The following is a 23,497-nucleotide window of genomic DNA, read 5'->3' as shown; positions in this document are numbered from 1 at the left end:
TCTATCTATCTTCCTTGTGATAGCTCACGAATTGGGCTGCATTCATCTTATGTCTCCACGATCGACATGGAGGGAAAAAGAGAACTAGAGACTCGTGCTTAGACAAGTCAATACTTGGCCCAAAAGTTACTCAAATCACCTCCACACACAACCATTTGCTTAGTTAATCACATGGACCTGCCCAATGTAAGAGAAGCTGAAAAGGGCACTTTCCAAGGTGTCTGAAAGGACAGAAGAACCAGATATTCATGAACACTAATAAAGTTTAAATGCACAGGCACCATTCTCTATAACTATGCTTACAGATTATTCTCTCCCACTAATTATGTTATGCAAATAAAGTACATAGAAATAAGTGGCAAAACATGAGATCTAACTAGCTAAATGTGCAGGAGGAAAGTCTGAGGAAGAGTCTGGATTAGAGAACCAAATGGATTATGAAAATCTTGAACACTGAAGATGTATTTCTCATTCACTGATATAGCTGCGATCAATGTAGATAAACCAAACGTTCCTGAACCCATGTGACATATCCTCTTTATCATTACCTTCAAGGAACTCATTCATCAGTTGCTGACAACCAAGGAAGATTGTACTTGAGTGCTCACTCAGCACCTTGCTTCCACCAAGGAGGATAGAGCCCACCCAGAGTGAATGAGAAGCCATCACTCAAGAGTCATAAAAAGAAAAAGTCAACAAGGACAAAATGAGAAGTTGAAATGGAGAATGGTGTTGTTTTGCACAAAGTTTGAAGATGAAAGGATTACACTATACTAAAAAGAAAAAACAAAGAAAATTCATATTTTCTTCTAAAATTAATAGATTAAAAAATACTAAGTGTCCAATGAGATACATGCCTCATATTTTACTTGGTATTTAAATAGCATTTTTGATATGCTATTCAAGAAAAATAATCAGAAATATCTTGAGCAGATTCATAAAACAATAAATAATTTCTAAAATTAACTAATTAATTAATTATGAGTATTTTAATGCAGTGAGTCTGAAATTTTTCACTTCATGGCACACAGAAAAATGATACCATCTAGGATAATTGGAATAAATAGAATAGCTGTCTGGGTTCGAACTGAGTGAATAAATACCTCAGCTCCTAAAATCCATTTGGAGTTAGCTTTGGAAATCCTGAGAATAACATTGCTGTATTTAAACCACATGATACACAATGGTTTCAGACACTATATCAAATGTCTCAATCATGCTTAAGAATTAAATGCTGAACCTATTTCCACAAGATCAGAATTTTAAACCTAGAACAGTGTTTTAGTTTTATAAGCTTTAATTTCAAAATCTCATGATATAATTTTGCTTCTTGTTTAAAAGCTCATATTTGATGAAATCTTCCTCAAGCAAGAAGACTAACTTCTTTATGTATGATTAAATTCCCTAAGTCCTCTTGGTATATGGCTATTGGGAAAAACAATCTTCAGACTGTTGCATTACTACCTGGATGGAGGGGCCTCCAACTCATTTTGTCTTAAATTGAACTCCATCGTCCCCACTAATTCTGCTACTCCTGTGGTTTCAGTCTTTATAAATAGTGCCACAATCTTTCCATTCGTCCTAGCCATCCATCTGGCTAGACTCTTTCCTTTTTCACACCCTTTTATCGAATTCGTAGTTTAACAAGTCCTACTCATTCTCTATACTTAATACATTTTTTTAGATTACAAGAGTGAATACTGTAAAAAACATATATATATGTATGTGTGTATATATATGTATGTGTATATATATATGCACACACACAGTGGTACCTCGGTTTTCGAACGTCTCTGTTGACAAACATTTTGGTTTATGAATGCCGTAAACCCAGAAGTAAACGCTTGTTTTCAAACATGACTCAGAAGTCAAACACGTCACACAGCTTCCGCTGAGTGCAAGATGCTGAGGCCTAGCTGTCAGCTATTTTCGAACGTTTCAGAACTCACGGATTACGTTCAAAAACCGAGGTACCACTGTGTGTGTGTGTGTGTGTATATACATACATATATATATATTTAAAACATACACAGTGTGTAAAGCAAAAAGTGAAAGATTCTGCCTCAGTCGTTTGCTTCCTGAGATTCTAAGAAGCCACATGAAATGTGTCTCAGAACTATGTGCCCTGGAGAAGGAAGGTTAGGTGTGCCCCATGTGGGTTGTAGTGAGGCCTGGTCATCGTGGAAGTGTGCAAAGCTGCTCAAAGCCTGCGTGGAACTGGCTGAGGCATCAATGACTGTAGGAAGAAGTGGTGCTGAGGTCATCGATTCAAGGTGTGTGTAACTGATACAAGGTCCTTATAAAATTGTATCTATGTTCTGTATATGTATAATCAGGCATTCCTTTTTTAAGATTTTTATGAAAATATAGTTAACATACAGTATTATATTAATTTCATGGGTACACCATAGTCATTCAACATTTATATACCTAAAAAAGTGATCACCAAGATAAGTCCAGCAATCATTTGACACCATACCACGCTATCACAATATTATTGACTTTATTCCCCATGCTGTATATTACATCCCCATGGCTTATTTGTTTTATACCTGGAGATTTGAACCTTGTATTTCCCTTCACCTTCCCCCCCGCTTTTTTAAATTTTCAGTTACAGTTGACATAAAGTATTCTTTCATATTAATTTCGTGTGTACAGCATAGCGGTTAGATATTCACATAATTTAAGAAGTGGTCCCCTGACTAGGACCCACCTGGCACTACAGTTATTACCATATTACTGACTACTATTTTCCCCATGTCCCAAAGCCCCATATGACAATTAAGTTCGCGAACTTGTTGCAGTGATGTTACTAACCTTTTTCAATATCAGAGGGATTATTCTTTATGAATTTGTACCAACTGGATAGTTAACCAACTTTACTATTTGGAAGTGTGGAAAAGGCTGCATGAAAAAGTTACATGACCTGAACTTTTCACCAACAATTCATGGCTCTTGCATCACGACAATGCACCAGCTCACACGGCACTGTCTGTGAGGGAGTTTTTAGCCAGTAAACAAATACCTGTATTGCAACCCCCTCCCTACTCACCTGATCTGGCCCCCAATACCTTCATTCTTTAACTGAAGATAAAGGAAATAGTGAAAGGAAGACATTTTGATGACATTCAGGACATCAAGGGTAATACAATGACAGCTCTGATGGCCATTCCAGAAATGAGTTTCAAAATTGCTTTGAAGGGTGGACTAGGCGCTGGCGTCGGTGCATAGCTTCCCAAGGGGAGTACTTTGAAGGTGACCGTAGTGATATTCAGCAATGAGGTATGTAGCACTTTTTCTAGGATGAGTTTGTGAACTTAACTGTCTCACCTTGTATATTCCCTATATATATTTTAAAGAAAAAAGTAGATCATACACTTTGTTCTACATTTTAAAAATTTTTTTAAATATGGCTGACAATGTTTTACGTCAGCACTTACAGAACTGCCTCATTCTCTCCCTCACCAGCTTTGAGATATAATTGACATATAACATTGTATAAAGTGTATAGTGCATTGATTTCATATACTTTTATATTGCAAAATGATTACCACCATAGTGTTAGCTAAAACCTCTATCACATCACAAACTTAGCATTTCTGTTTTGTGATGAGAACATCTAAGATGTACTTACTTAGTAACTTTCAGTGTATGTAACAGTATTTTTAGCTATAGTCACCATGTTGTACAATAGATCATTACAATTTATTCATCTTATAACTGGAAGTTTATACCCCTTGACTGAGATCTCCCTATTTCCCCTACCTCCTGGTCCCTGGCAACCACCACTTCTCTACTCTGTTTCTATGAATTCCTGCCATGCTAGCGTTCAAAAAATTATTAATATAAAGCACATTCTAGTCCTTTTAATTCAGCCTCTGTTCATCCTTAAACCCCTTCTAGAAACAGGTTATGACTCTCAATTAAAGAACTGCTGTTACTAACAAACTCCAAATCTCTTAATGTATTCAGCAAGAGTTAATTAACAAGTAAACTCAAGGCCTGACAGATTATTGCCTTTATACAAATGACCTTATTAACCAGCACAATTAACAATATATTTGGTAGGCACTGAGCGTTTCCTTAAGGAAGCTTCTATATAACCCGATGATCTAAATTAATAGATTTCTACTGAACTGTTTACATGTTATTACTGGTAAATCTCATTAGCCAGTCAATGAACATATTAACTTATCAAAACAAATAACCTGAGCTAAACATAATATGTTGTATAGATGTTCTTGTTGTTGTAACTGAGTATTTTCAGTTAATAGAAATATTTTTAATCCTATGCCTTGATAATCTGTACCCAATTTTTTCTTTATTTTCTATATGGGATTTGTTTATCACATTTTACATGTTACCCTCCAGATGCCTTTATTTTTGCTGTATTATTGCTTACAAGACTCATCAGTATTAACTTTGGCATTTAGTTGCTTCATTCATTCAGCCAACATTTGTCAAGTACTTCAGGAAGGGTCCCTGAAAAACTGCAGTTGCCTCCTAACTTCTCCACCCACAGTAGCCTTGAATCTTCCAAACTGGTTTCCACACTGAAGCCTGAGGTTGAGACTTCCCAAGGCTCTTAGGACAAAGATCATATGCTTATGTTGGCCACAGGCCCTTCATGGTCTGGTCTCTACATATATTTCGAGCATCATTCAAAACCATATTTTCCCTCACTCTCTATACTTTAGTCACAACCATGTTCTCTCAAATCCTCATACTTGACAAGTATGCTCCTGCCCACTGGTCTTTGCTCTGCCTGAAAGACCTTCCCATCATCTTTTCTGAATCAACCCCTAATCATCTTTCAAATCTCAAATCAAGCACTATTAGCAAACTCTGACTGACCTTTCTGAGCGGGTCTAGTGTATGCTCACAACACATCATCCCTCCTTTTGTCTAAATGATCACATTGCAATGCTCAATTTATTTGTTATAGTTTAATGTCTGTCTGCCCTACTAGACTCAAAATTCCAGAAAATCAGGATCACTATTTTATCTCCATTAAAAAGCACAGTGTTTGGCACATAATAGGCTTTCAATAAATACACACTGAATGGATGAATAAACAATAAATATCAGAATATTTGAAACTTCTATATGATTAAAGAGAGCAAAAACAAAGCTTTTCACAAAATGGTAGACTGGGTGTGATAGAAATCTGTCATTTGTGGCTGCCCAAGACCTTCATTTTGGTATTTCTCCATATTCTTGATCCCACTTTTCCCAGGTTAAATACAAAGTTTATATTTCCCAGCATCCCTTCTTCTGTAATGTAGACTTGTGACTGGTTTCCGTCAAACATACACCAGTGGGAGACTTGGAAGACAGATTTGAAGATCATGAGGCTCTTCTAGAAAGAACAGTGTGGAGATATTTGATATTCCACACCATATATAGTGGGTGTTCTGATACTAGATCCTGGTTTTGTTGGTACTGAGGAACAAACAGAAACAGCAGTGGGATTTCTACAAGAGTTTGTAGAAATTTCTCTTAGCTTACTAAGAAATTTGTAGAAATTTCTCTTAGCTTACTAAGAAATTTGTAGAAATTTCTACAAGAGTTTGTAGAAATTTCTCTTATATTACTTCTGAATGTATGGCCTTCACCGATGACGGTTTGGTGGCACTCCCAGAACATATATAAGCCAATGAATTCTCCTTCATCCTCCAGTTGCTAAAATAGAGGCTTTTATTTGCCCAGAAACCTTAAACTGGTACCCTTAAAGAAAATATTTGCAATGCATACATAGCAAACAAAAGATTTACATATAAAGAGCTCACACAAATCTAATTTATGAACAACCCAAAAGAATATAAATAGGCAATTCACAGAAGCATATAGGCCAATAAACATGAAAATATGCTCAATCTTATGTATGAGGGGGAGATACAAATTAAAACAACATGGAATATTGTTTTTTTATTTATGAGACAGGCAAGTATGTAAAAGATTGAAATATCCAGCATAAACAAGGATAAAGAGAAATGGATACTTTCATTAATTATTGGAAAGGAGAGAGGATCTATAGTCATATATTTAGGCATTCTCATAAGGTACAAATAAGGCAAAGATACACACTATCATCAATATTATTCAAAAGTGTTCTGGAAGTCCTAGACAACGTAATAACAGTAGAAAAAGAGTAAGAAGTACCAATATTGCATACAAATAATTTCACTATGTTTCACTAGCATATACAATTTTCTACCTAGAAAATTCAAGACTATCATTTCTTCTAATTAGTAAGTTTAGTGAGGTAGCCATATATAAAGTAAATATGCAAAAAAAAATCAAACTTTCTTAGATATCAGAAATAATTAGAAAGTATAACAAATAACACAGTATCCAAAAGAAAAAATATACAAGGCTTCATGAAAAACAAACTATAAAAAAATGTACTGTTAGACATTAAGAAGAAAATCTAGATAAATAACACGAAAGCAAAGATACATGTTTAAGGATGTTTATTGTATCATTGTTTGCAGTAACAAAAAACAAAATTAGAAACAAAAGTCCATCTACAGGAATATGATGTTATCGTATTTTCATGCATCAATACAATGGATCCTCTCAAAACAAAAGTCTGTTAGAAAGAACGAGATAGGAATTCATAGAAACAGAGTAGAGAAGTGGTGGTTGCCAGGGGCTGGGAGGTAAGGGAAATAGGGAGCTGTCAGTCAAAGGGTACAAACTTCCAGTAATAAGATGAATAAATTGTAGTGATCTATTGTACAACGTGGTGACTACAGCTAAAAATACTGCCACCGTGTTTCCCCGAAAAAAAGACCTACCCGGAAAATAAGCCGTAACATGATTTTTCAGGATGCTCGTAATATAAAATAAGATCTAATGTGTCTTTTGGAGCAAAAATTAATATAAGACCTGGTCTTATTTTCAGGGAAATATGGTAGGACTTATATTACGAGCATCCTGAAAAATCATGCTAGGGCTTATTTTCCGGTTAGGTCTTATTTTCGGGGGAAACACAATGTATACTTGAAAGTTGCTAAGTAAGTTCATCTTAGATATTTTCATCACAAAACAGAAACATTAATTATGTGATGTGATAGAGGTTTTAGCTAACACTATGGTGGTAATCATTTGCAATATACAATTATATCAGACACACACAGTTCAGAGACACATTTCATGTGGCTCCTTAGAATCTCAGGAAGCAAACAAGCGAGGCAGAATCACTTTTTGCTTTACACACTGTATAGTTTAAATATATTGTGGGGTGTTTTTTTTTTACAGTATTCACTTTTGTAATCTATAAAAATGTACAAAGTATAGAGAATGAGTAGAACCTGTTAAACTACAAATTCGATTAAAGGGTGTGAAAAAGGAAAGAGTCTAGCCAGATGGATGGCTAGGATGAATGGAAAGATTGTGGCACTATTTATAAAGACTGAAAGCACAGGAGTAGCAGAATTAGTGGGGACGATGGAGTTCAATTTAAGACAAAATGAGTTGGAGGCCCCTCCATCCAGGTAGTAATGCAACAGTCTGAAGATTGTTTTTCCCAATAGCCATATACCAAGAGGACTTAGGGAATTTAATCATACGTAAAGAAGTTAGTCTTCTTGCTTGAGGAAGATTTAATCAAATCTGAGTTTTTAAACAAGAAGCAAAATTATATCATGAGATTTTGAAATTAAAGCTTATAAAACTAAAAAGTTGTTCTAGGTTTAAAATTCTAATCTTGTGGAAATACTTTCATCATTTAATTCTTAAACATGATTGAGACATTTGACATAGTGTCTGAAACCATTGTGTATCATGTGGTTTAAATACAGCAATGTTACTCTACTCAGGGTTTCCAAAGCTGGACGCGAAATGGATTTTAGGAGCTGAGATATTTATTCACTCAGTTTGAACCCAAACACTTATTCTATTTATTCTAATTATCCTAGATGGTATCATTTTTTTGTGTGCCATGAAGTAAAAAGTTTCAGACTCACTGCATTAAAATACTCATAATTAATTCAGTAATTAATTTTAGAAATTATTGTTTTATGAACCTGTTCAAAATATTTCTGATTAATTTTCTTGAACAGCATATCAAAAATGCTAATTAAATACCAAACAAAATATGAGGCATGTATCTTATTGCACACCTATTATTTTGTAGAAGAAAATATGAATCAATGTTTTTTCCAACACAGTACCCTGGAGCATCATGGGACTGATGGTATATAAAAGTTCCCCTTGCTGATCTTTCCTTTGCCAGCCCTTATTGCAAGCTCAACTAAAATTAACTTTTTCCTTTCTCATCTACATAACATTACAACTTTGCTTTGGTGTGTCATAAAAACACTTATCAGGCAGCCTGATGGCTCAGTTGGTTAGAGTGCAAGCTCTTAACAAGTTCAATCCCCACATGGGATGGTGGGCTGCGCCCCCTGCAACTAAAGACTGAAAACAGAGGCTGGACTTGGAGCTGAGCTGTGCCCTCCACATCTAGTTTGAAGGACAATGACTTGGAGCTGATGGGCCTTGGAAAAACACACTGTTCCCCAATATTCCCCAATAAAAAAAAAAAAAACGCTTATCAGCATCGAAACTTATGTTGACATAGCTAAATTCTTGGCATGTGTTAATGTTGTGAGGGCAAAAAATAATCCTTTATAAACAGTGAAAGGGTCAAACATGTTTTTAGTCCTTCCTGTCCTATGATCTAAGCCATCATCACCACCTCCTTTCTACTAGACACTCAGTGCCCTCAAATTCTTTCTGCTTCCACCCCATGTAAATAAATTCTCAGGACATCATCTGATAAACTCATTTAAAATAAAGTGTAAATTTGTGACAATCACAGTGAATTATCTCCCCAAAATGTATTTCTACTTTTACAAGAGAAAAACCTTAGAAAACAATTCAGATAGTAGCTAAGGTTGTCAAGTCTTCTGGGCAGAAGAAGAATTTCAAATGCTTGAGTTTGCACTAATTAGGTGTCTAGCTGACTCATCCATTATTTCTATAACTACCGTTTAAGACTTGGAGAGTAGAAATACGACTAGAAGAATGAACTAGTACTTTCTTCAAAAGGAAAATGAATTTGTGCATAAATAGCTGTTCACCTTGAACGGGCCAGCCTCCTATCTTTCTTGGTCACCACTGTTCCCCATGTCCCAAAGCCTGACATCAGCATCACCCAGAGCTGGGCGCTGGGCTCTTTTTTAACATAGGAATAAAACAGCAATGAGGAGCACTGATCACCATGTTTCTAATAAAGATGAAACATAAGTATATACTCCCTTGCTTTACAGCTTGACCTCCACTGCTTTCCAATCAAAGGATTATAAATACTCCGTTTATCACATTTAACCTATTTAGCGCAACTTTCTCTCTGAAATATACCACCCTTCAAATAGGTTCCATACATAACGGAGTGTCTGTTCCTTGCAGAGACATCAGCAAGAAACAGAGATGTGGTTTTGACTCATGGCTATAGAAGGGCAATGGTTAAGGGTGACAGAGATAAGAAAAGATGGGAGAAATAGCTAAACTTAACTCAAATCCTAACCCAGTTCTCATTTAACCTAAGTTAGATGGAATATTTTTCAAGAAGAAAGCTAATATACAAACCTTAGAAATACCTAAAGTTTAAGATTGTGAGTTCAGCTTCCCCTACAAGTGCTCTGCCTGCAATAGGTTTTACGTTAAGGGAGACAATGACTTCCCACTATTTGGGTTTCCACTAAGTGGTTGAGTCTTCCACTCCACCGCTCCCCCCAAGAAGAAACAGAGTCACAATAAACAATTTTTACTCCAACCCCTCATTTGTGCCCCCACATGGAACAGACCCAGCTGTCTACACAAGAAGGTCACAAGATCTAGACTTGGAAGTGAGGAGAAAACAGTAGTAGAGTCACATTTTGTCTTTGGATCCAAGCTGCACGTTCATTCCAACTTGAACACTATAAGCTGCTGCTGCTGTTCTTTCACTCTCACTTGGCCAAGAGATGAATGATTATGTTCTCCAACACACTTCTAAACTAGAGTAAATGAAGGCTAATTCAAGCCTCAGTTTTACACTTCAGATTCACTAATCATTATACTTTTTGAAAAGACGCCTTTCAAAATGTCATCAAATGTTTTAAGCTATAAAAATATGTTCTCAATTCTCTGACCAAACTTATTCAAGATACAAGAATATCTGCTAAGCTAGGAGACTGCCTACCCTAAGCTCAGCAGTGATGCAAAACATATCTGCAGGTCACTAAAGCTACCTTCAAATTGAACTGCCTGATATCTGTAAAGAATAATGCCTTTTAATTGACGTAAAAGCTTTTAAAAAATGGAGCAGAAAAGAGAAAACTGTTTATTCCAAAGAAATGTTTTCACTTTGTCCACAGTGAACGTTTCTGTGAGCTAAAACCCTGAATTAAAACAGAACACAGGCTAAGGTTACTGCCTGTGTAATAAAATGTCAGACTAAAAAAAACAGAGTCATCAGGGAGCTTCATTTGAACTTTCATTCCATAAATCAGTCACTGACTTCAACAGCCTCATTGTATCTTTACAGAAACGAAGAGCAAATAGTCTCCTAAAACCAAAAATAAGAAATGAAGGCAAAAAGAATGTCAAGTCCTAAGGACCCCAACATCCTCCCCATCACTCCACCCTCCTCACCACCATCACCACCACCATCACCACCACCATCACCACCACCATCACCACCACCACCATCATCACCACCATCATCACCATCACCACCATTACCACCATCATCACCACCATCATCACCATCACCACCATTACCACCACCATCATCACCACCATCACCACCACCATCATCACCATCACCACCATCACCACCATTACCACCACCATCATCACCACCACCACCACCATCACCACCATCATCACCATCACCACCATCATCACCACCATCATCACCATCACCACCATTACCACCACCATCATCACCACCATCACCACCATCATCACCATCACCACCACCATCACCACCATCATCACCATCACCACCATCACCACCATCATCACCACCATCATCACCATCACCACCATTACCACCACCATCACCACCATTACCACCACCACCATCATCACCATCACCACCATCATCACCACCATCATCACCACCATCATCACCATCACCACCACCATCACCACCCCCCCCCCACCACCACCACCATTATGACCACCACACCGAAAACCTCCATTCCTCATCTTTAGCCTTAGACTACTATCTAGCACATAAAGGGATTCCTTCACAAGATTTATGCTACCTCTGCTTTTCTCTTTCCTTCAGATCATTTAGTTGATCTCAAGTTCACAGTTGGTGAGAACATTTGTAAACCTCCTAATAGAGTAAAATGCTACCAACCTAATTCCAGTTACAATCAAATATTTCTAACATCAGGCTGCTTTAACACAGTAAATGGTCTGCACATGGAAAGAATTAATAAGCAATTCACTTTAATTAAAATAGGCAAGAGTTTGTCCCCAAGGTTCTTATAATAAGAGTATTAACTAATATGAAAGGTTATCTGGAGTTTTCTCATATCTTTTCCAAGACATACTACTAAAGAAGAACCATATTTTAACAATGCAAAAAAAGAAAAATTAAATCAGATCTTACCTACCTTGCCAATTTAAAAAGTATATAAAACTTTAGTTTTAACCATCAACTGTCGATCAGGTAATTAATTTACCTGTACCTCAGCAACGCATCTGTAAAATGGGGACTGATCTTGTTCAGGTGATGCGTGTCAGGTGCACAGGTAAGGAGAAATATAAAAATAAGAGGCCCAAAAGGTGAGATTTTTTCCCCCATCTTTTGTAATCTGTCAGCGGATTGACTGTGATGCACCTCACATTCTGGTCTAATTCCTGTTGAAAAATAACAGTGTTTCCTTTCTCTACTACCTTTGTGGAAAGGATTCTGGGTTAGGAGAAGATTTTGCTTTTAATTATATTTCCCCAACACATGGAAAAAGCCATGGAAAAACCCTGTAAGCAGCATGTGGTGATGGCCAGGTTGGGGCCCAAATAAGACGTGAGACAACCCACATGAACAATGGACTTGACCACTTTGGCTTCATTGCCTCATTTGCATAATTAAGCCAACTAAATATTAGGTACATATTTAATACTCAATAAATATCTATTGATTGATTTAAAAGCAACCCTGTTTTAAGGGTGCCACTATTCAAGTTTGCTGGCTTTGTTTTATTGGGCTTTAATTGAACAATCATCCCCTCTAATGGCTCTCCATTAATTTAGTATGTCTATCCTTAATGGAGGTCATAAAGTAGCTAGGTCATAAACACTGACTAATGCAGAGTCACAGAAGTGTTTGGCTTACTTCTCCTGTGTTTCAAAAGCATTTGAACTTGAATGCCTTTAGGTTTATGATCGCTGCTTTAGAATATCATCATCTTCCTCATTGCCATCAAGATATGAGCTTCTACTACATATGCCTGCTTTGTATTAGGCACTCTTAGTACTTCTGCATTAATTTACTTAATTTTCACAACTACTCTTGGGTAGGTCATATTACAATCCCCATTTCACAGACAGATGAGCTGCACAGATAAGTCACAGAAAAGTTAATTATTTAAGGTCACAAGATTTGTAAAATACTCATATGGAGCCAGAATTCAAACCTAGTCATCTGGCTCCAGAGGCAATGATTTTAAAAACAATATTATGACTGAGAAACAACCACTTGAACCAGAATGGGGGGTGGGGAGCAGAAGAAGGGGGGAAAAATAAAAAACAACAATATCATAATGCTGCTCATGAACAAAAGCCCACCTAAGGGATGCACACTTTTCTGATTATTTCTGGTTTATGAGAGTCCGATTCTGTTCTTACAAGGTGAACTGGCACATGGTTCCCCTTTGGTATGTTTCTGGCTTCTAACTACTAACTACTAACATAGGCTCAGCTTTTGAATAGAATATTTAGAATATTAGTCACAGTCCCAGAATTGAGGAAGGAAATATAAAGTCAGGGAAACCTGTGAATAATTGTCCCGGGCTTTAATATTTTAACCCCCCGAAATAAAATTCTTATGTACCCACTGAGATCCCAAACTAGTTTAAATCAACAGAATGATCACCTGTCCAGTATAGTTAAAGATATCGGGTATTTTATTCACAGTGTTTCTAAGAGTAAAATACATCTACATCGCATAGTGGTACTTCATGGATGAGGGAGATCCTCCACTTCCAGGGTTACAGATAGAGACTAAACCCAGTGTCACTGGGAGCTGAGTGTTAACATCCATGGAGGACAGAATGGAAGATAAAGACATGACGAGGAATGTTGCAACTGACATCATGGCTGTATGCCAGGACAGGAAGCACCATGAACAATCATCACCATGAAACGGGACCATTGAATTTGGTGATTGGAAAATCACTGGAGACATTCAAACAATAAAAACTAAGACACTTACAAACAAGAAAAAAAAATGAGTGGTAAGGAAATGGAAGAAATTAGTATTTTAGGAAGCATCCATTCAAGAAGTTTAGCAGTAAATAAAGATGATGGCAGCTGTGGGGAGAGCCATAGGTCACAAGAAGGCAGCTTAGAAAGGAGAGACTGTATTTTTGAAAGAATGGAAAAGTGAGATCAGTAAAAACTGATGATACTCATTCAGGAGGAGTTATCTAAGGCAACTTTCTTTGGGTGTAAGAATCGAAGATGGAGGTAGAGAGTTAACATGAAGAAGAAAAGAGAGTTCTTCACTGAGAAAGTCCTCACAAATGTTAAGACATCATACAAGAACACAAAAGCTCCTGTGAGAGGGGCTCAATTGTCCTCTCAATTCATGAGCCTCTTTGAGGGATGAAGGAGACACTGGGAGTGCTATGGGCATCCATATGCCCCACTGAAAGGAAAAAGCAATCTGTGTGGTAATCACAGTTGTGTACCACCAGCTGCCACTGACTGTTCTCTAGCTATTTAAGAATGAATGAATGAACAAATAAATAAAGTAAAAAATAAAACACCAGTTTGAGGGAGTGATTCATATCCATTAAATTGGCTAGCAGGGTGCTGTCCTAAAATCAACTTTAGCAATGGAAAGTAAGTCCCTCTCATTACTTACAAAGCAAGAAAGGCTAAGACAGAGAAAAGACAGCTGGAGATACTCCCACCTAAACAAACAAACAACAAGAAAAACATTTCTAAAAAACAATTATATAACACGTCAGTCTATAATACCTCTTTTTGTAAATTCTTTGAAAAGTCTTATTATAATCAGATTCACTTTTCCTTTTGCATTGAAGAAACACCCTGAGTAAAAAACATTTCTCCAAAGTTCAGATAAATAAAAAGGTAAGGGAGAGGGAGCATGAGCCTGTGTGCTTGTGTAATAAAACTAAATCTGGAAGAATGACAGGAGGCAAAAGGGAGGCACTTCGCACATGGCTCTGAAGGAGAGCAACGCTCGCGGGTCTGTTAGCACTAAGGATTCAGTAGCTAGAACTAGTAGAAGATATAAGAGTATCAATGATTAAAATGACTTTTATAGAACAAATATGAGGCTAATTGTTTTAAAATATGACTACATTGTAGATTTTAAAAACTAAAATACATCAAACCTTTATCCCTCTTTCTTTTTCTTTTTTTTTTTTTATTTTGAGCTTAGGCTAATTTTTCCTGCACACTGAGTCATTTCTGAGCCATTGCTGTGAATGTCAAGAGTCTTTTACTATTGGAAGAGCTCTATGACTGATATCTAGAAACTAATATTTTTGTGCCAGGGTCTGTATTCTTGTTTCATTTGTTTCATTTTTTAGTCGTTATTTTAAAATACAAATTACAGGCTTTTCAAGAAATACCTGAGAACAAACCAAAGCTTCCTAAAAATGACAAAAGAAAAACAACTGGGTTGCTCTCTAAAGGCAGTGGCTTATTTATTTTGCGTACATTTTGCCAGCTTGAACCTGGATATTTTATATCAACATGCCCAGGTGAAAAATCAAAACACAGCAACAATTCATCCATGAGACTAAGAGATAAAATGCAATTTGGTAAGTTTCCATATACTCAATCACCTGCTTTTGGCTCTGTTTGATATTATTTTTGAAAAGTCTGATATGCTTGTTAGCAAAGCACAACACAGATTCAACAATGCCCAAGACTGTCTTTATGATTTTTCATTTTTTATTTAGTTATTCATTGCATTTCTATAACTGTGCCCATTCCTGAAGCTTTGACACACACACACACACACACACACACACACACACACAAATGGTTCTCAGCAAAATATTTAAAACTCCAAATAACTGCAATAACATCAAAGAGAAAAACCAACAGGATTTTCAAAAAAGCATTCATGCATTATCTTTCCATCTGGATAGGCTCTATAGAAAAAGCAGGATTTCAGATTCAACTGGAATCCCATGGACATGGCCTTAGGATTCTGTTACTGCATAGAAAGAGAGTTAATGTCTAAAAAGATATAAACCTGAACTCAAGGGTTCTCTCTTCTGAGAAACCTTTCCTAACCACACCATAACTACTAACCGTTTGGACGTAAGGACCTACCAAAGGTCACTTCGTCTGGGGAGCCTTCCTTTAGTTTAATGATTCCTGGCATTTTATTTAAATTCCTAAAATTCACTGAGATACTAATTTTTGTCTTGGTTTTACTGTCTTTTCTGGTATAGAAATTCTAGGAACTATTAAAAGGTTCTTTTTCTTATTCCTTCCGGTGTAGGAAGTCCCCAAGACTACACTCCCAGCTTCGATGGAAGTCTCACAGGCCTCAGCATACAGTTGTATTCATGCCTAATATTTATTAACACGAAAAGATATGAAACACAATCAGCAAAGGGAAAAAGTACCTGTGGCAAAGTCTAAAGGAAACCAGGTACAAGCTTTTAAGAGTTCTTTTTCAGTGATATCACACAGAGCTTAATTCCTCCGGCATCAGATTGTGACCACACACGTGCAGTGTTCTCTACCAGGGAAACTCATGAGAGACTCAGTGCCCAAGGATTTTATTAGGGACTCGTCACACAGACACCCTCTGCCTCTGCCAAAATTTCAGACTCCCAGAAGTAAAGCAGGTGTTCCACATAAACCATATTGTTTGCACAAACAGCTTAGGCAAAATGAGCCACTCTATGAGTTAGGGAATTGTGGGAGCAGTCCAGAAATCCAAGTTCCCAAACAACAGCCAAGAGCCAACCCTGCAAACAGGCCTGCCTATGGACAGCAGTCTCAGGCCTTCTAGCTTAACTGTTTTCTGCACATATCCTTAGAGATGAAATGGCCAAACTTTTGTGTCTAAATCTGGAATGCTAAAGAAAACCTCAAGCTTTTGGGGGCAATGTAGATTCATGGAGGAGTACTATGCTAGATTTTCTTTGAGGAGGAAGGGATGATGATGGTGTTGAGCTGAAGGCATTTCTGGTGTGGCTTCTCTGAGATGGAGAAAGAGGAGGAGGGTGGCCCGTTAGCAAGTGGAAGGGTTCATTGCTCGTCTCCAACACCGCAGTTCTGGGTATGGTCTGACCTCTCTTAGGGGTGAATGATATATATGGATACCTTGGGATCAAAATACTAAGCGTCTTAAATTTGAAAACAAATTCAAAAGAAACTTGAGTATATTCTTGGCAAGAGAGGAGTAGAAATTCCTCATGCTCTTGTGAGCTTGAAAGTTGAAGACCCCAGTAGCAGCCTGAACATACTAACGACCCATGTCCATGTTTTCTGAATTGAATTATTCTTCTGGAATTCTTATATAATTCCCAAGAAAAAGAATTCTCCCTTTATACCATTAACCCCACCAAAAATTGTTAAAAGGTACAGGCATTGGTATTGGGCATCTAGTCAGTTTTAACTTGTTATATATATTTAAGAAATACAATAATGTGATTGTCTTTGAATTCCAGTTAGACATTTCATGGAAACCTCACAGATGGGTAGTATCAACTTATTTATTGATGAAGACACTGAGGCTTAGAAAAATTAAGCAACTTGCTTAAGATCACAAAAGTAGGTATTAGTAGATCCAGAGTTCAACCCCATTTTTCTGCCTTCAGAAGCTACTCATGCAGCAACTATACTATGATACTGTACTTTTTTTAACATACACGCAAGATAATTTAGAAAAACTATGTATGCCTTCACAGATTTTTGAAATGACATCTATTTTTCATTATATAATTACGAAGGATGAAATGTCCTGTATATTATAAATATTGACACTTCATATATCTGATTTCATTATTCCTTCAAATATATCCAGAGGAGTCTAAATGCCATTGCAATTTGAACATTAGCATCCATTTAAAGAATAAATGGACATATTTTTTAACAGTTGGAAGTTTTGAATTATTCCTCTTCATCTTTGACTTGTATTTTATTCAACATCACCAACAGAATTTCATCCTTATAACTTTTGTGCTTAAACATCTTTCATGGCTCACTCTATCCAACTCTGCAATAAAAATAAAAGTTTCTGGTAATGAATAGTTGCTGCCTCTGTGGAATTCTAGGAGGTGAAATAAATTTTTCCTAAATTAGAGTTTGTTGTTCGGAATGAATTTTTTCAGATAAAACTATTGCTTTTTAAGGGGGCATTACCATTATTTACTTTCTCAACAACAATGCCAAGATTTCAAATTGTCGTTTGCTGGGAAGCCTAGCGGTGTTTGCATCCAGGACAATGCAATGCTGCAGCTCCGCAGTGGATGGCAGGTTCACCCTTCTCTCTAGTAGAAGAAAGTGCAGATCGGAGACCACACCCCCACCCATGCACCTTGACCACAAACTAACCACTGTCAAGCACACCAATCGAAAGATAAAGCACAAATGAGAGTTGAGAAGCTGAAAGTGAATTGCCTTAAAATAATCTGAGGTGCCCAAGCAGCCCTGAGAAAAATCTTCATAAACCTCTAGAATTATAAGTATTCTTGTTTGAAGAAACATCCTACCTGTGTTCTGCTTTTATTTTAGTTCTTAAAATGTTACATTGTGGTTATTGGTCCAGTTGTAATTCCCCCACCTTGAGTGTAAAGTACTTCAGGCAGGAGCTATGTAATCTTTAGCAATGTCTCCTAGTTCCTAGCATGGTACTTACTATATAGTACATGCTGATTTAAGTATTTGTTTGAAGAATAAGTAAATGCTGTTACAAAGTTAAAAAAAAAATGTTAGTTGAATGTCATACATTAGTGAGTTAAAGTAGATCAGAAATAGTATTTTTAGTATGAGCTCACTTTGGTCAAAAGAAGTATGTGTAAATATGTGTACATCTGTATCAGTACATATTTCTAGGAGGATAAATTTTTGGCTACTTTCTTTTTGGAAATCTCTATTTTCTGGTTTACCTACAATCTACTTAGGTATTTTATAAAACATACAAACAAGGCAATAAGTAGAAGACACAGAACATAATTTCCTGGAAACAGCTGCAAGCTGACCTCGGCCCAAAGGGTAACTGCTGGTTAACACAGAATATTATGTCCTGATTTTCAGACAAACCACAATGGTCACGATAGGGGTCTGAGCAAGTAGTTCAATGACACCCCACAAACACCCAGAAACTCTGGCAGACATTTTACCCATGTTCAAGAAGTAGCTTATTTAAAGAATATCTGCCTAACTAGTTTAAAACACTGAGGAACTTTGTATTTCTCAGCTAACAAATCCAGGATCCCTACGTGAAAATTTCTCACAACTACTTGGCTATACCTCGGAAAACACTTTTAAGTTAGAAATGCTACCATTCTATTAATCAGGAAGGAAAATGTATTTGTCCTTAGATGCACCATGACCAAACATTTTCAACTTCATACTATTGTATTCTTTTTCAATAAGGTAAATTTGTTAAACCAATAACTAAGCATTATTTAAAGTTGATGACTTTGAAAGATTTTTCATAGAAATAAATTCACCAATAAAAAAATATTTTAATTGAATCGATGATAGTTGCGTATGTAAGGTAAACACAACGTAGTAACAATATTTCTCTCATTTCAAACTACTAAATTTACATTACCTTAGACATTTAGGAAATTAATAGCTAAAAATACCCTGACATAGCTCAAAACTGATCTGGTTTTTGTTGCTGTTGTTTTAGATTTCCCAGTTTAAGCAGATGAATTATGCAATGGACTGAATGTTTATGACCCCCCCCAAAAAAATTCATACATTGAATCCTATTTCCCAATGTGTTTATGACAAAACATATGACAGACATCTCCTAACCCCTTCCATCTACAAAGTGAGAAAGAGAATATAAGAAAATAAAGCATAAGGAATGGAAACTACAGAAGGATGCCATCTTCATGTCAAAAATATCTGGACTTTCAACTAGAATTTCTACTAGCTATATCATAGATGGAACGATGGGACAAGGGGTAAATCACATCATCGCTAATGTCCTTGTGAAAAAGGACAAATATGTCGGGGCGGGGGAAGTGAATGAGACCCCAGGATAACCACACTACCACCCCTACAGGGAGAGGCGAAGCAGTTGAAATGAATGACAAAACTGGAGTTTATCAGAATCTGTGCAACAATCTGTAGCCTTAAGGCTCCACAGAGAGGGACATCTGAGGGACATATTATCTCCTAGCATATAGTTGACTACATGTTGCTAACTGCTAGCTGTCAAATAAAACATAGAGAGAAACTCTTCCACACAGAGAAAAGACTCTCTCCTGCAACTACACTTAACTACTTTGATGTCTTATTTCCCGGCATCCCACCACTACACACAAACCTAGGCTTTTGGATTTCAGATCAGATCTGGAAAAGTAATTCACAATGTGAAATTTCACCTTCATTTTCACCTAGGCATGAAGTACTTAAAAATGAACATAGATTTCTTACCAAATTCACTTCATCTGCCAGTGTGGACAAATGTAGACGTCCTTCTGTAAGATAAATAAAGAAATTTTTTTTAAATCTTGAGTATATGATGCAGTTCAAATGAGAGATCACTTTACAGAATCCCAGAACTGCAGAATAATTTCCTGGCTAATAAATTCAAGGAACAATTAAATTAGTATAGATAATATATTATTAAAATATTTTGAGTTTTCAACAAGTTTTGTCCATGAATTTTGATCAGATTGTGATTACAAACAAAATTCATACATCTGAAATCATGTAAAACTGCACATAAATGAAAAAATTTAGAAAATTTAAAACTGCATGAAAGCAGATGATATAAAAACGATACCATAAAAGCAGCATATTAGTGAAGTAAGAGACAAGTTCAAAGTTTCCCTAAAAGTTGAAAAAAGATAAGGGAATAAAATGGTGAAAAAAAAGAATTATAGAGAATAAAGTTGCTAAGAAAAAATCTTAAAAGTTCTCACCACACACAAAAAAATTATAACTATGTGAGGTGATGGATGTGTTAACTAACTTTATTGTGGTAGCTATTTTGCAATTATGTATGTATTTCAAATCATCATGTTTATACCTTAAACTCATACAATGTTGTATGTCAATTATATCTCAATAAAGCTGAAAAAAAATAAAAGACCACCCGTTTAACTACATTGTGATTTATTTTACTTTCTTCCTCTTTTCAGGAGATTTTACATTTTTTTAAAACTCTCACTATTGCAAACAACTCTAGTAAATGTTTTTCCATATAAATCTCTGTATATTTCTGATTATTAAGGTAAATTCCTGCGTGAGTCACAAGAAACAGATGTCTGTATAGCTCTTGATACTCATTTAAAACACTGTTTTCTAGAAATGCTTTAACTTTTTATATTTAACCTTTGTGATTCATTCTGTATATGAACACACACACCAGGGTCTCTAGTTGGGTGAGGCCACTGCCCACACTCTGAGGTCAGAGGGGGCCCCTGGGTAGGCTCCCCTGGGTGGGCCTGCTGGCTGGCCTTCTTGTTCAAGTGGGGCTGCTGGGTGGGCTCCCTGATCAGGCAAGGCTGCTGCTACTGCGCTCTGCAGTCAGGTGGTAGAGCCAATAGCTGGGCTCTGCAATTATGTTTAGATGGGGTCACAGGCTGTGTTCCCTAGCAAGGTGGTGACACTGGTTGGCCTCTGTGACTGGGCAGGTCTATGGCGGACTCTACCATTACTCCTGGTGGGGTGGGTGTTCAGGCTGTGTTTCCTGACCAAATGGTGCTGCTGGCTGGACTCCAGGTTCAGGTGGGGGCCACAGGCAGGGCAGTGTGATCAGACAGGGCCTTAGGCTATGCTGTGCGATCAGATGGGGCTGCAAGTTGTGCCCTAAAGTTGAACAGGACCAGAGGCTTGGCTTCCAGAAACTAAAGAATACTGGTTGGGCAAGTTCCTGGCTGGACTCCCTGCTGGGAAGAGCCTCCAGCTGTATCATGCAGTTGGATGGAGCTGGAGACTGTGCTCTGGGGTCTGGTGGGGTCACTGCCCAGGCTCCCTCATTGGGCGTGGCCATAGGCTAGGCTCCACAACTAGGCAAGGTCACTGGATGGGCTCCCTGCCTGGGTGAGGCCACAGGCAGTGTTCAACAATGAAGCAGGGCCATAGGCTGAGCTCCCCAGTTTTGCTGTACATAGACTGGGTTCTGAATGTCCAAGTTTCCTGTTCAGCTTCTCTGGTTATGAGGGACCAGAGGCTATGCTCCTCCCTGCCTAAGTGGGGCTGTAGGATGGGCTCCATGGCTGCCTAGGTTCTCTGACCAGGCTCTTGAATGGGTGAGACAGGAGGCTGTGCTGAGCAGTTCCGCGGGACTGCAAATTTGCATCCCTGCCTGGGAGGGGTGTAGAATAGGCTCCACTGCCTCTACAGCCCACTGACTAGGGACCCAAATCTGGTGAACTAGCCAGACCTGGCTAGAGCCACTGGCTGGAATCTCTGTGCAGGCACTACCAGCGGGAATGTGCTGCCAAGATCTGAGGACTGCTGGTTGTAAGCCTGCCCACTTCACTGTCTGTGTCTGATCCCAATGGTTGAACCTTACTGGTTCCCCTCAGTGATGCTCAGGAGGCAAGACCCACCCAAGCCAAGCTCCTGGGAGGCATCCCTCAACACGGGGGAAGCTGGAAGTTCACTTGGACTCCCTTATCTCACCGGAGAAACTGCAGGCCCAGGTGGGCCCTCGGAGCACGTGGCAGCGCTGTGCTGGCCTGGATGGAGGGCCATGTGGTGAGAATGTCACCACGGCTCTTACCCTGCCGATGTGGTCCATCTCCAACTCTGTGGTCTGAGGTACTTTAGCCTCATCCCCGGGCTCTGGGATTTCCACAACGGTGTTTGCGGATAGTTGACAGTTGGTCTTCTTGTGTGGGGAACTGACGTCAGGAACGTCCTACGTCGCAATCTGATGACGTCATCTCGAGACCTGACGTATCCATTTAAAATAATGTTTTGAATTATATGTATGATATTAGACAACGCCACTATATAATGTTAAATGGAAAAAGATTTTGAAACTGAAAAAAGAGACAAATGATTCACTAAAATGTTAGTTGCACTCATCTCTGGATATTAGATTTAGGATGTTTTTATTTTCTTACAGTCATTCAATGTTTTCCAAATTTTCTATGAAATTTGAAAATAACATCTTTAAAACATATATAGTATAATCATAAAATATATTTTCAATTCAAAGCAACTTCTTCTGACTGTGTCTATAATATTTAAAAGATCTCCTATAGAACAACTTTAAAATATTGAATGCTGTTTTCCCCCATTCCTACAGATAGAATTACACGTTGTATATTTGTAAATATGGTATACTTCCATATATAATCTATTAGCTCTAAGAATAAAATTCTGTTTGAGCTGCATGGTTCATCTTACAGGATAAAGTCTCACAAGTTCAGTTACACAGAATAGTATGTAATAGACAAGGATCACATCATGTTTTGAATCTCATGAGTTGAGTTTGGGATAAATTACAGAATTTTCTTTCTGTACAAAGCAGTTTTTCCCAAACTCAGCTCTTATTGATGTTCATACTGTTCTTATTTCTTGTTCATTTAATGGCAAATTACCAGGTTATCTGAAAGCAGTAATAAACTAACTTCTCTTTAAATTCTCCTTAAGGGGATTTTTTGTAAATTACAGTTTGGAGAATAAAAGGAAGAGTGTATTGCTTCTCATTCCCCCGGTCAAAACAGTGTCCCCATTTCTGTATTAACCATCATCACTTTAATGGCATCTCTTTTATTTCCATGAATGCAGGGGGCACCAATTATAATGAGATGTCAGCAAACCACAGAAACACTAAGCCTCTAACCCACTACGATGAAAAAGGGCACTTCAAAAATGTGATAAACTTCAAATTAGAAGGAAGACTTCTCCATACCTTGCCTGCTCTGGATCCTGCTTTCAAAGAGATTAAATATACGAGAAGGCATCTGTACACCACTATTTCTCAAAGCTATCGAACAGAGAACTGATTTTTGTAAAAGAGGCCAGTGGACCCCCAGGCAGGGCTTCTATAGGTGACAACCTATACCAGGGATACTGCAGGATCAGGATGAAAGCTCAACAGAAGATGATTTTCTCAAGGAGGATGCAC

Source organism: Rhinolophus ferrumequinum, chromosome 7, assembly GCF_004115265.2.
Source record: "Rhinolophus ferrumequinum isolate MPI-CBG mRhiFer1 chromosome 7, mRhiFer1_v1.p, whole genome shotgun sequence".
In the NCBI taxonomy this organism is placed as follows: domain Eukaryota; kingdom Metazoa; phylum Chordata; class Mammalia; order Chiroptera; family Rhinolophidae; genus Rhinolophus; species Rhinolophus ferrumequinum.
This window is presented reverse-complemented; position numbering follows the sequence as displayed.